At 47.3% G+C, this 15593-nt stretch overlaps 1 protein-coding gene across 6 annotated transcripts in view; it reads right to left on the bottom strand.

Moving 5' to 3' along the window:
• LOC144728326 (calmodulin-binding transcription activator 1-like) overlaps positions 1-15593 on the bottom strand; it is a 630428-nt gene that overhangs the window by 322555 nt on the left and 292280 nt on the right. The gene's annotated exons all lie outside the window — the stretch shown is intronic.

The following is a 15593-nucleotide window of genomic DNA, read 5'->3' on the forward strand; positions in this document are numbered from 1 at the left end:
GAGTCCACCGCCCCCATCTTTAATTTATATATATTTAGTGATTGCACGTGGACAAAGGCAAACAAGATAAGGTTCAAATTACCAGTACCCTTACTATTTTCATTGCTGAAACATTATTAGAAATTCCAAACTGCTATGGTTTAGGGCCAGTTATCTCCACATGACAACATCTATGTTCAGTGTACGAGGGTGTACGGCATTTGGATGACCTTCTCTCAAGAGATTATGATTTTGTTGACAATTCCCAGACTACTTTTTTTCATAGAGAAAGTGTAACGCCTTTTCCGGCCTCAGATTTTAATTTTCCAATGTTACAATGATGGCCTGGGACTCTGTGTCCACACAGCTAACCCACCTGAATACAGCTCGCTAAGCTAGCTACATGAAGTTGTTGATGCTGTCCGTAAAGGCCACAATGTCTTTGAAACTAATGTTCAAAAAAGGGAGCTTCTGAGACGAGGTAAAATAGTTTCTGTTAGGTCATTAAAAAAAACTCCAGAATGTTATTAATTTTAACGGGGGTGGCAAATAAGAAGCACAAACACACCGGGGGAAAAAATATCACACACATATTGTTTAGTATAACAAGATTCCATATTTAAACCTGATAACGTTTGGCGAAAATTCTGTTATAACTAGGGAAACGTTGGCTTAACCAAGTCTGATGAGCAGAATGTGGTCCGTTAAAGCAATGCCGCTGGGTAGCCTGCTGTTTAGGGCCAAAAGTCCATTCACGAACAAGTTGGGGGGCCCAACACTCGGGTTGCAAAATGTGGTAAAATTATTAAAACAAATAAGCAATGCCTCAGCAACATTATGAATAACAATCGCCTTCACATCACGTATTCGATATCCCACAGCCTTACCTGTGTACATAAATAATACATTGCATCATGTACATAAACTGATTGCCATATAAATATTTACTGATGGAAACGGAGCGACGATTTCACAGTTCATATGCAGCTGCTTGGGTGGATCATTGCGTAGCAAAATCGTGATAGGTGGCGGTGGCTTAGAGAAGCTTTTCTACAGCAGTGGATAGATCACGGCTGATGATGATGATGATACGAATGTTCCGTGACTTTTTCCAAATTGGCGTGTTCATTCTGTACACGGCTGTCATCAAACCGTGGTGGCTTTAAAACAAAATAACTGCACCCATCAGAGCCTGGATGGCAGAGAGAGAGAGAGAGGGTCGCATGGATGGAGGGTGATGGGAGGAAGCATATTATGGAGCTGAAGCAAGAGGTACTGCTCTGTTGGGAGGGCACCTTTCCCATCGAACCAGTGGTGTTTTCTCAGAATATAACAGCTCGTAGATCTTTGGGACAGCTTCCACAGATGCCAAGCTAAATCCGATGTACAACTCCCAAAGCACAGGTTGCAAGTAATGTCATTGTCACCCACACGCGTCCAATGTCCTTTACCCTTGTCTCTAGGACTCTACCACTCACAGAACGCTTCTTCGGCAAGGGTGCCGACTCGCGTGTCCGTAGAGTCTGTGGCTTCCTTCAGACTTTTCACCGGGCAAATGTTGGGGTTGACGACAAGCAGCGCGAATTCACCAGTTAGGCTACGGGCAAATGGCCTGGTGGAATTTTCTTCGGACGTGTGGTTCTTCAGTCAGTGAGTGAAGTGCGGAGAGAGAGAGAGTCCAAATCAATCCTCCATGGGCTGAATTGAATGGAGAAGCCACCAGACTCGGTGAGAATTGAGCACATTTACTGCCACAGTTCAACGCGCAACGCATGTCGCCACCCAGCCGTTTGTGATGAACCTTTTTCCTCATCCCCTTAAAAAAAATGGACTGTTGAAATCGCTCATCTATATAAAGAAATTACGAAGTTTTCAGGTGCATAAATAAATAAAACTACAACTACATAAACTGCTTCGGGAGTTGGCCTCACATTGAGCCAGTGGAATTTGAGAATTTATATTCATCTTGGGTTTTCTGATCTCTGGAAATTTGTCAGAAATGCAACATCCGTCACGCGCTCCTATTTGCTCTGAACTTACGGCTAGCCCTTAAAACAAAAACGCAATTCAACAGCGGCGCTCTACGCGGAATTTTAAAGCCGCACACGGTTACGTCGTGCACACACACGCAGTCAAACAAGAGAGTTTCTTCTGGTCCACACAAGAAAGGAGGACGTGCCTATCGCCGTTTAAGGTGCCGGGACAGAATTGAAATTCCACATTCCTGAGGCAGAACCAAGTCACATGCGCGAAGAGTCGACTGCTGTTGAGGTTCTACAGAGTTGTTGTTGTTCAAAGAGTCAAGACGACCCCAGGAGCAGAAATCTGAATTCACAACCTTCCCAGCTCTGTAGAGCTTGACCTTGTTTGTACAAAAAACTCCGAGGGGCCACAGCACAGTCGATGTTGAGCAAACGTTAAGCAAATGTTAAGCACTAAACAGAATGACTAATGATGCGATCTGCTCTTGTCTGCCATATGCATTCTGCTCTCGCTCTCACCCCCATGTGTAAATGAGGAAAGGTCAAGACGAATACTAAACATCGTACCAACATTATCTGAATTGAATGAGAATTCAGACGGGGGTGGTGGGGTCTCAGCCTTCAACAAGAGGGGAGGGGCTGGGAAGACGCTACGAGGAATGCGAACTTCACCTTCTGTGATAGTGCAACATATACAATTAAGAGCACCTACATACATGTCTGATGCAATGGATAGTACAGCATAGGGGTTACTCTCCTCTCCCTCACAACTACATGTTTCGCACCTGCAACCCAGCGTGGCGAGGTACGGTCAAAACCCTTCCCCATTCTAATGACGTACGTCATCGTACACATGTCTGATGTATATGCCATCAGAACGGAATCGGAAGTAAAAGGCCATGAGGGAGGGCATGCGGCTCAGCTTGGCGCCAGCTATCGTCGAGTGCGGTTGTGTCGCTACGGTTCTCTGCGGTGAGTGCAGTGTCTTTAAAAAACAGCGGCGCTATGCCTCTCTAAATATAATTAACGCTAACCGCTTGCACGTTCCTAGATTTGGCGGTGAACGGGACCCCCACCCTGCAACTTGCAGACATCTCGGATTGAGAAAGGGATAAGATAGGCAACGTATCAGTTTGAGAACATCAGCAATTTCGAAACATCACACCTAGACTGTTAAGAAAAGGACGTTGGGCGTGGGCAGGATGCGCCCCTTAGCAGGGTAGACGAACGGTGGTGGAGACCGACGTTGGAGTGGCAGGAAAAGGAGGGAAAAACTCCAGAGAGGGGCGCCCACTGCGTCGATGGAGCGATGAGGCCAGCTCGTGCGCAGGTGCTATATGGAATGATGCATCGTGAGACCATGAGAGATTGGAACGGCTTGGGAAGGCCTTTATCCAGCAGTGGACTAATCCTAGATTTGAAGCTTTCGTGACTGCAAGGATTCATACTCTTAGTTTTTTCGGTAAAGTCACATAGGTAAAAAATGAAATTAAAATTAATAAAAAATAAAATAATAAAAAATCACGACGTTTCGGAGGCAACACAAGTCTCCGTCATCAGGTGGGACCGTCACAGCCAGATTTGCTGCATCAAGTGAGGGAGGGATTCAAGGTGTAAGCTCTTAAGTAGCAGTTAAGGGGGGAGGGGGGGAGGGGTTATCAGAATGTGGTAGCCAATGAATGGAACGTATCGGGAGGGGGGGGCTAAAAGAGAGCACTAGTGGACTAATCATCGCTGATCATGGACTAATCATCGCTGATCATGACGACGGAACATTAGTGATCTGACACTTTGAAGTTCATGAATGTTTGTTTTCCTCAATGGTGGAAGATAGTGTGTATTTTCCATCCAGTTGCTGTGAGGCTTAAAAATAGAATCTTAAATGAGGTGACCACGCTATCGTAGCTTGGCCAGGAGCTCACCGAGCCAAATCCAAAATTTCCTCCACAAATGCCCAGCGCAATAACAGTAGTTTTATACACAGGCTTTATTTCTCTCGCGCTCACAAGCTACATCTGCACACCTGTTAACTGATTTGCCCACCGTGACATGTCCTAAACAACTATAAATATTCATTTAAAATCTTTTATTATATATTTTAAAAGTCCAAAGTCATGATAGGGCATTCAGCAAGTTACGTTTTGGATTGTCATGGGAAGGGATAAATAGGGGCTGATAACTCTTCTCCGTCACATTTTGCAACGTAAATTATTGGCCTGGATGTGTACGATGAAAGTATGCGGCTGAACGTAATGATGTACTTTAAACAGACATCCTCAATGAGCACATGATGACACTGTTGAAGACCACAACTTATTAAAGTCTCGGTGATTTTTACAATGGTCCAAAGGAAATGGATTTTAAAATGTAGCCAAATTGACATACACACTGCGAGCCTTTGTCGCGTGAATGTGTTCTGCCACTTAATTACAGCATTGCGCAAATGCGGTGCCGAATCACTTAAGTACAAATAAAATATTATAAAGGCCAGTACGAACTAATACATGAGAAAAACGCAAGTAGAGTCTTGCATGCGTTATTGTAATTTAAATGGCCAGATTGCCAATGCAGCACTGTACACGTTCCCATTCAATCATGGACATAGGCATGAAAAGCACATTTATTTTTTAACAAAAGCAATGAGAATCCCTTGCATCAGTCTTCTTTGGACGAATTTGTCAATCAATTCTACTTGGTCTTCACTTATTCTGTAATGAAATGCTTGGCAATATGTTCATACAGTAAGCAGTTTAGAAGGAGCGGTGGTACAGTGGTTAGGGTGCTGCTCTATCAACCTGGCTGCTCGAGTTCGACTCCTGGCCACGGCTAACATCAGTGGTGAATGAAGTCTGAACTTGTCCTGCCCACCCCTCCCCATTCTTTCACCAACCCGCATTGACCAATGTGGTGAAGTATGGTTGGATAAAAAAAATCGTGACCAACATGCCGTGGGGAGGCCTTCATTCACTGGTGTATTGTGAACGAACGGCTGTAAGTTCGTGTTTTTATGAATACATTTTTCTTCGATAAAAAATTTTAACAAAAAAAGCTGAAAAGTGTGGCAAGCGATATGGAGAGTAGCAGGCGAGACATACCCAGTTAAGGGGAATCACAGTGATTGTTAATGAATAGAAAAGGGAGGTTGGGCCGGGGCACGTCGATGATGGGAGGTTCATGGCCGGTGGTCGAGACTAAAGAGCAGAGTGGCAGCCAGAGGAGGGCTTGTGCCCAAGGAAGATGACAACTCTGTGCATACCGAGCGATGAGATCAGCTCGTGTGCAAGAGTGAGAAGCGGCAACACCGCAGAGGCCGCGTAGGATGGTGCCACTTTAACACCACGCAGTAGTACTCTGAGGCTTTCCCAACCAATATTATCCATCACAGAAATGTTTTGGGTTAGATTACGTAAATATATAAATGTGCCCATAGTACAGGTTTTTTTGGGTTTAGATCGCGTAAATATATCAAATTTGTCGTTAAACCCGCCACCACCCGACACAGCCAATTAGTAAGGTTTGTCACGTAAACAGAACATGCCAATTTGTTACTAATTCAGCACATCGGTGTGTTGAAGAGTAAAACCCACAACATTGACATTTACAATTGGCTGTGGCAGGTGGTCCCGGGTTTCACAACACATTTCAATTTACAAAGCATGGAGAGGCCTTTATTCATCGCTAGTTTGGCTGATGATGTTGATGCTGATGACCAGGATGTGCACTGAAACGTCACCAAAAATACATATTAATTGTACTGACCCCCACAAAGTAGCAAAGTAATCATGCTAAAGAAGGTGTTCATCGTGCTCTCAGGCTCCCTTGTACGTGAAATCCACCGACCTTGCTTCAGTGTTCACCGATTGCCGGCATGCACCACAGCAACCAGTCAATCCGCTGGCGTCTACAGCAGGCATATTTTCTGATGGAACTATGTAGAGCCCAATATATACGTGGATATTTCCCCCCCCCAACAATTACGACGAGATGCGCGCCGAGAGCAGCCTAATCGCCACAGCGGCCGCGAACGACGTGTCGGGCGCTACGAGACACGCCCCTTTGTTCACTTGACACACAGATGACGATTCGGGGTCGCCCATCATCTCGCATCACAACCAGAATCCCCATCTGTAGACAAAGTGACGATAGTGGTTGGCGGCTGTCTGATTAGGCCAAGAGACTGGCACACGGTGGGCCTTTTAAACAAGACAAAAAAAAAGCAACGCGCACCAACACGGGATCATTAGGACTGCGAGCGAACGAGCTGCCGGAATTCGCAAGCAAGGCGTCGCGCGCCCTCCGAGTCGACATTCGTTCACGCGGTGCGCTTGGACCGGGGATTTTGGCTTTTTCGGCTTGGCAGACTGTCTAGAATGGAGCGGGAGGGAGCGGGAGAAATAACACGGAGGAGGGGGGGGGGGTGACGACGCATTATGGGTCGGTCTCGCGGACGCATTATGGGTCGGTCTCGCGGAAACTTCTGCCTGAACAGTTACTTGCAAAGGTTTTGCACAAACACTTCGTCCGTCACTCGCTTTCAATAAAGGGCATTTCGCCGTAACCTTTCCACCGCTGTAAGTAGTGCGCACACTATGGTCCACTTAGCAGGGGTTCTACACTCGAGTAAAAAGGTTTAAGTTGCAAAGGTGGAAGTTTGACCGGAGTTTTTATTTGCCGCTCCGCCAGTAACTCCATCCCCAATTCTCCCGTCACAATGGGTTTTATTAGGGTTTGAGGTTTAAATGCCACTAATGGATGGTAATAAAATAGCCGTGCAACAGGACTTAGTTTTGGGCTGACTACAGAGATAAGCACCAATGCTCATTTGAGCGTGCCGACACGCTGACTTGACTTTTAATCACTCTCCAGTGTTTCAAAGAGCCAAAAAGTACCCACACCGCACGGAAATGGCAACAGAGATGCGCATTCACACCTCCGGGCTGGAAACTTGTGCGACACACGAGCAAAGTCGACAAAGGGTGGACGAATGCCAAGCAGCAATGGGGATATCTGTACTCGCCTTGTTACACCACCCAATGGCCTACGTCTGCCACTGATACAGTTTACACAACACATTCCTGCGGAGGGAGCTGGTAGGAACGTTGGGTTGCTCGGTCAATGGCCAGGGTCAACGGCGGCGTGGTGTATTCCGCAAATATAGCCGACTGTGAGGGCGGGCACAAGCCGGCGTGAGTAGGTGAAACGTTGAGTTTTATAAGGGCACCACGGGGTGACCAGCCCCTCCCCACCCAGCCCCACCCCTCCCACCCCCCACCCAGCCCCACCCAGCTCCTCCCCACCCTCCCCACCCAGCCCCTCCCTACCTTCCCCACCCAGCCCCTCCCCACCCTCCCCTCTCCACCCAGCCCCACCCCTCCCATTTTTGGATGCACGACGGACGGACACAATAATCCCCATGTGGGCTGATGTAATCAGGAGATTCCTACCAGTATTATGCTTTCTTAAAGCTCAAAGCAGTAGCAACTAATACCACAGTCCACAAGACTGTTCTAATCTTGTCACTGGGAAATCACATTGCCGTAGCAGCCGTACTGATAGCGTGACACTGCTACTGATCAGGATTGAGAAAAAAATCATACAAATTCAAACAACTCCGGTTCGAAACATTGAAGGGAGTGGGGTTTCAGGCCATGGCGTAGTCGCACTGGGCGAGGTTGGTGGCACCATCACATCGGATCGTAACATTTTAACTTAACAGTGTCTGGAATTTATACAGACAATTCCTTTGTGATGGATATCTCGAGCCTTGATCTTTTGTCACGTTTCACTCAACTTATCTGCTTGGACATAAACACATAAAATGCCTCATTATGTGCTATTACTTAACCTACTTTATAATATATGTAAATATAAAAAAAACATCCCTGCCAGTTTCCATACTCTGGATCACACTGGAAACCCTTTTGATGTCATTTGGCTGATGAGAGCGATGCATAATTAAGTCTCGTCACATCACCTGGTTGAATATCTCTCCTTCGCGGATTGACATCACGAAAAGTAAGAAAAGGGAATTGATTGTTCGCGTAACACTGGCCTCGAATCCTCGTCTCTCGGTCCACTGGAATCGGTTTCACATTAAATTCCACCTCCATGAAAGCAGTCTCAATCCCCAGGCCTTAAAAGCCACTAACGTAAGCCGGTGGAGCAACCAAGAGGCAACTGAATAAAGCAGCGGGCGTCAATCGTCCGCATTTTTGGCGACCGAATGCCGCGCAGAAACAATGGCGAGGAGACTGATGTCTTTGCAGCTAATAAAGCTGCTGACATGCCGGAGAAAGCCGCCATTTGTCTTGGGGCCCCCTCCATGGGCACGCGGAGTGCCCAAGACAAAGCGGCATAAAGTGACAATCACGCAGCAGAATGGAAAAGGGCCCAGAGAGAGGGGATTTTTGAGTCGGGATATTTGTATGGCGCTGAACCGAAGGCGCCCCCCGGACGCGTTCCAAGTCGCGAACGCGCAGAAACAAGCTCGACCCGCGGTCGATTCTCCCATTGCTAATTTCCAGCCATTATTTTCGGCCGTGCCCTTCGCCCGCGACGGGTCGGCCTCGCATCGCTCGGAAAAAGATCAATCGTTACTCGCGGCGGCCACCGAAATCGTACGTAAATGCACAGAGGCAAAAGCCGGCCTTGGAATTTACGACACAAGGCACCCAAACGGCTCAGGGGCCGCGCCTCTGGAATACGGCTCGTACGACCACACCGGCCACTTTTTCTTCCACCGCTAGTGATCTACCAATAGACTGCCCGAGCGCAGCAAACCCTTTGTCACTGCTGGATAGACCACATTTATTCCCCCCCCTCCGCCGCTACCCCCCCCCACCCATCCATCTTAACATTCATGTATAAGCGTACCAAAAGGCCACCGAGATTACATTCCATTTTGCAAGCGAGATGTACGCACAACCCGGAGGGATATGAACCGGGGACCTCCTCCTGCTTCCAGAGTAAACACTCGTCCTATCACATCATCCTCATGTCACTGACCCAATTTGGTCACAACCCCCCACCCCATCGCTTGCGACGAGAGTCACCCAGGTGAAATGTTGCTGCGTTGGGAAGGCAACGTTAACTTTTTGAACGGCAATGACAATGAGAGTCGCAGCGCCATACAGCCACGGTGTTTCAAGCGTCACGCAACATCGCGATCGTCCTCCCGCCGCTTGACGAGGCGTCGACATCTGTACCGTTGTCTGCGTTCGGATGCTCTAGTATGGGCGCGAAACTGGACATCTGTCAAAAAGAGCATTGTAGCTCATTGGATTCCTCGAGTCTAAATACAAATTCTGATTCTGGTCAAATTTTCCATTTTTGCTAGGAATTACACTGACGGAAAAAATGGGAACACGTGATTCAGGGGAACATAGGCATATCAGACACATCACGTTGACTGTTGAAATCAGTTAAGTTGGTCTAGGCAGGGTGCGTCGCTTTAAGGTGACCGATGGCTGAAAATGTATGTGTAAGTATGTATGTTGAGCTTCTTTCACACCATAAGAAAACCAGCCGTGCTAATCGGAGGTACGGGTAAAGAACAAGAAACTAAACACACAAAGCAGTTGTAAATAGAGCAGGTAGATTTAAAAGTGCATAGCTCCAGTGTCTTCCTAATATCGGAAGGAAGAACGTTCCAGACGGCCGCAGAAGCGCATCTGAAAGCACTCGATGCAGTGACCGTCTTTGTTCGATGGCTCAATACAATCCGCTGCGAGGATGACCGGAGTTCGCGTAATGGTTTATGCTTCTTGACGAGATCAGCAAAGTATTGTGGTTCATTTGCGATGAGCACTTTTTGTGTAATAAATGCGACCTTAAAATGTATTCATTTGGCAACCGGAAGCGAATGCAGCTGGGTGAGCACGGGACAGACACGGTCGGATCTTGCAGTACCCCGTCACGGCACGCGCCAAAGAGTTTTGTCGACGCTGCACCTCGGAAAATGTTTTTGCCAGACGTCCCGTAGAGTAATGAGTTGCAACAATCGAGCCTTGTCGATACTACGCTACACACCACCGTGTTGCCTTTATCACGACTCAATGGTGGTCGGATGTGTGTGGAGATGGAGTGGAAGCTGAAGGAGGGTGTCTGAAATAGAAACTCTCTATTAGAGATGGAGCGATGAGAACGCCTCATCATTGTCGCTTCACCAGATCGTGGGAGAGGGCAGTGGCAAGGGGAGGCCTTCATCCAGCAGTGGAGAGACAATGGCTGATTATCATTATGATGATGATTCATACAGCATATGTATACATCCACAGAAAACAAAGATGATTTCAAAACTCAAGTGAACTGAAGTATTCTAAAATTTTAAACCATGACAATTTATTATTAGCTTTCAAGCTATAAAAAACAAACCCGCCCTCTTGAGCAATATCAACAAATCGATTTACTGTATGTCAATTCAGTATTATCTTTCCTTTTTTTCACGATGTTGGTTTATAGTAAAAGTAGATTTTAAAGTTTGATGCCGGTTCTATAACAAAAACCTCGGTCCACAAAAGGATCTGATATACATTCTCTGACTAGCTGATACATCATTGTTCCAAAAGATTGTTTAAACAATAAAAAAATACACATTTGCCAAAGTAAACATTTAAATATTATGGTTTAATGTTCCTATCGTTAGTGTGTGCATTTGCACATTTACTGTGGTTTTATTTCGATGTACATGTACAACAAAGATCCCCCCTAGAGCCCTTAACAGGCTGTTGGGGCAAGGGTTGTGTGCGAGCACCTATGTGAAGGCCGGCAAGGCACACAAGGATTGTTGGTGGCCAGCACCATGCCCAGTCACCTTTGTATCCATCGTGGCAATGTTTAAACAACACAGTAGGAACTCATTTTAGGCTGAGACAACCTAAGGGAGACCCAGGACCGGTTCAGATAATCGTCACTGGTGATGACCGTGAGCGGGAAACGAAGCCGGGTAGCCATGTTTGTAGCGCAGTGTGCTAACCGCTGCACCACCGCTCCCCACAGGCCCACAGTACATGTACAGGCCCACAGACACACACACACGACGTGAATGCACAATAATGGACAGACACACCGATTTAGATTTCCTGGGGAAATATTTGGAAGGAATCATTCGCTTCAACGCATAGTTTAGATTAAGTGCGATGCTTCTCATAGCAAGGTCCTGGTCAGTGGAGGTCACATGCTATTACATTCAGAGATAGGATAGGGTAGTGTTCTGCATTCAAAAGCATGTCCATGCTTACATTATATTACACAAGCACAGATACCAGCAGTATAAATACATTGTGATGCATAACAAGGACAGCAAGGGACAATAAACAACCAAAAATGTATAACAACATTGCGTAAAGTACATCCCGTGCAATTAGAGTTCAGGTTTCAACCACGCTTGTCGATCCACACACTGCTCATACACATTGCAGGTTCCAATGCATCGCAAATCTGCATGGCGTGGCCTTAAACCGGCCAGCACACGCTCCTAAGGTTGCCACCGCTGGTCTAACACGGCTTTCTGTCACGGCTTTCTGCCCATCGTGTGCTTCGTGCATCAAACGCTGCCCGGCCGTATGCCGAGAGCCTTCATATCGGATGTGGATGTGCTAGGCCTAAGGGGGTCCTTCAAGATTATCGACGCGTGCTTGAGTATGACCAAACCCCCACACGAATAAGGATGAGAATGAAGTGAAATTCATCACTATTTATGTATTTATTAGAATTTTTTTTTATTTTTAAATAAATTTCAGGAAGAAGAGGGTTAACTGGAAAAAAGCAGGACAGAGTCTGACCCCATACACCAGCACATTATTATTGTCGTGCATTACGGCGAGGTTTGAAGACAAGACTAATGTTCAATTATGTTAGCATTTTAGCATCTTTCTGTAAGCGCATGTGGACTTTGCTAGGATACCAAAGCAAAAGGTTCCCCGTCCGCATACAAAAGTGTAAATGTGCACTACGTAGAAGCCATCTATATATCGTTTTGTTAAATTTACATACTTTGTATGTATGTTGAACTTCTCTCGCCCCGTACATAGCCATAGCTCCAGTGGCGCTTCCTAATATTGGAAGGAAGAGCGTTTCAGCGTCAAGCGACGAAGTATCCATGCAAGCCCAGTTTAATCTCGGGCATCTGAAATCCACATGTGAGCCAAGAATTCCAGTGGTGCCGGCTCAGTGTCTAACTTCTGAGTCACCCGGTCGGTCACCTCTTGCATGCCTACTGGACCTAACATGAGTTCTCGATGTAGCCCATTGACATGAGCAATGGGAAGACAAGGATATCTCTTGGTGCCACTCACGCATTTGCTGCGCCAGATATAATCGGTTTACAAATTAACAACACCGGCCAAGAGTTTAACTGGGATATTAAAAAAATGGGAATGAGCTGCATGAACTCGTATACATATTCATGTGTTCAAGGCAGAGACGGCTTGCAAATTGAGTTCTGTTGGCTCCAAAAACGAACTTCCTCCATCGCGAGACATTAAGATTGTTAATGTCCGATTAGATGCGAGCGAAATTTGTAGGACGTTTCTTACGCGCTGTTTTACAACGGCAAGCAATTTCAGCTTGTTATGCTCCATTTAAACTAACCTTCATGCCGTGGCACTGCGAGAGAGGACAACTTGCCACCAGCTAAGAGCAACGAGCTTGACCAATATACGCGAGTGGTGCGAATTAAATACAAGCCTCGTCTAAATCAAGTTCGTTCAAATCAGTAAAGAAAACACGGAGAATATCTGATCTTCCCCCGCCGCCCCCCACATATATACACAATGACTCTGATATCCGCTGGAATTGAATTAATCCTAATCAGGGATGGAAATGCACTTACGTGCCTCTTGGCTCCCACATGCACCCAAGTGACCTATTGCCCAATGGTGAACGCAACGGGTTTACAGTAAACATCACTGGCCCTGGGCTAAGTGTGACCAGTATGCAGATAACAAACATTAAATATCCGTTTAATGAGAGCGACCAAGGAGATTTGCTATGACGGGGCAAGGGTTGAACAAGGCGGCCGGGCAACAAAGTGGTGACCGCACTTACCGATGAGCCAGCGTGGATCGAGCAGACAGTTCATTTCCTACTACGTGTGTCGATAAGAAACCTCACCAAGAATAGCTTTACTGCGTGTTACGTGAAATGTTGCGAAAGAAGTTCAACTTACATAATACAAAAATGACCCAGAGCTCAATCACAGAGCATCTCTTTGTAAAATGTACACTTGTTAGCCAGGAAAGCCTTACTGAGCCTCAAGACTTTTTGTTTCAAGAGGGTCCCTGCCAAGCTTTCGTAGCAGAGGGCCATGTTGCTGCTGTGTGCAATCTCAATTGAGCAATTTGCAGGTACATTTTTAGGCAATTGGGATGTTTGGCCAATACCGGTTTCCTTGTATGGGGAGTTTAGCTGTAGTAGGAAGCCCGATAACTCAGAGAGGACCCCATTTAGAAGGTGCTTTAGTCGGGAATCAGAAACCCAGGCCCTTGCTGTGAGGCCCTATGGCTGTGAGGCCCTACATCTGAGAGGCCCTACGGCTGTGAGGCCCTACTGCTGTGAGGCCCTACATCTGTGAGGCCCTACATCTGAGAGGCCCTACTGCTGTGAGGCCCTACGGCTGTGAGGCCCTACATCTGTGAGGCCCTACTGCTGTGAGGCCCTACTGCTGCGAGGCCCTACCGCTGCCGAGGCCCTACTGCTGTGAGGCCCTACGGCTGTGAGGCCCTACGGCTGTGAGGCCCTACCGCTGTGAGGCCCTACCGCTGTGAGGCCCTACCGCTGTGAGGCCCTACCGCTGTGAGGCCCTACTGCTGTGAGGCCCTACTGCTGCCGAGGCCCTACCGCTGCCGAGGCCCTACTGCTGTGAGGCCCTACTGCTGTGAGGCCCTACTGCTGTGAGGCCCTACTGCTGTGAGGCCCTACTGCTGCGAGGCCCTACCGCTGCCGAGGCCCTACTGCTGTGAGGCCCTACTGCTGTGAGGCCCTATGGCTGTGAGGCCCTACTGCTGTGAGGCCCTATGGCTGTGAGGCCCTACTGCTGTGAGGCCCTACCTCTGCCGAGGGCCTACTGCTGTGAGGCCCTACCGCTGTGAGGCCCTACTGCTGTCAGGCCGTACGGCTGCGAGGCCCTACTGCTGTGAGGCCCTACCGCTGTGAGGCCCTACCGCTGTGAGGCCCTACTGCTGTCAGGCCCTATGGCTGTGAGGCCCTACTGCTGTGAGGCCCTACTGCTGTGAGGCCCTACTGCTGCCGAGGCCCTACTGCTGTGAGGCCCGATGGCTGTGAGGCCCTACTGCTGTGAGGCCCTACTGCTGTGAGGCCCTACCGCTGCCGAGGCCCTACTGCTGTGAGGCCCTATGGCTGTGAGGCCCTACTGCTGTCAGGCCCTACGGCTGTGAGGCCCTACGGCTGCGAGGCCCCTATGGCTTGACGTACGTAGCATGGTACAGTTCGTGAATGCGTCAAACTGCACCCGAGGCGCAAAGGGGACGGAACAACGGGGATAACACATGCACTGAGAGTACCCGCAGGTCCGAAGGGACGCACGGGGTACATTTGCTTTTCAATGACAGAACAATAAATGTGCAGGCGCTACCGTTGAGGTCCTGAGTGAGCGTGTGCATCGGTTATCTTAACAATGTGACCTTGCTCAAGGTAAGTGGTGTTCTTTGTTAGCGGAGAGATCAGATCAGATCAGCAGGCACTGGCTGCGATTGTACAGAGGGCAGCACCACTTGTTAGGTAGACCTATCTTTGCTTTACCGACGTGAAAAAAGTATACGCCGAATGAACACAGAGTATAGAGCGGTGTCTTACTTTTTAAAATGCAGTTGAGTAAGCCAGAATAATTCATTTGTTTGTCTTTAACTATACGTGGATTATAGAAGCCCTCAGGTTTAGTGGACTGTGTCCCATTTAGATAGCAGTATTTGTGCATCTGCGCATTGCTTGCAGGTGTCTGAATTTTGATAAATTTTAGCTGATGTATTCCAGAATATCTGCCCACTTTTTAATGGAAGCGAATCAAAATGACAAGCTCGGAGGCCAAGTGAGAACAGGCAATGTAAAAAAAAAAGTTTCACCATTATAACCGAGGCTTTTGTTGATTTTTCAGAAATAAAAAACATCATCATCATTGGAGCTTAATATCTCACTCGATATTTTCCAGAATGCTGCTGAGCTGGCTTAGAGTAGGGATTACTGTTATAAGGCACCACCGCTACAGTACTAGAGTACATGATACGTCTATCTGCAATACTATAGTTATGTGCCCTCTATTCCTATACTCCTATTAACAGGTACTATATTAAAAATTAGATCAGGAGGACGAAATAATGTGAGTGCTAAAATAATTATCTGAAAAGTGCTCCAGACTATTTTGGCTGATATGACTGCTGGTCAGCATCATAATGAATGCTGTTTGGATTACAATTGTTTGAACCCAACCTCTCTCTGCCTTAAAGGTGTCGAGGGAATACAATCGTATTATTGTATAAGATTGTGGATGCTAAAGGTCTCAGAGCAAGGCAAGGGTGGGCCATTGTGCATCCGGTGCCATGGCCAAATTTGGAGAATTATTTGCATTGAATGGATTTCCCATTTGTACCATAGTCTGGAAGAGTTTAAACTGCCCCT

This window comes from Lampetra planeri, chromosome 28 (genome assembly GCF_965212315.1).
Source record: "Lampetra planeri chromosome 28, kcLamPlan1.2.h2, whole genome shotgun sequence".
NCBI lineage: Eukaryota > Metazoa > Chordata > Hyperoartia > Petromyzontiformes > Petromyzontidae > Lampetra > Lampetra planeri.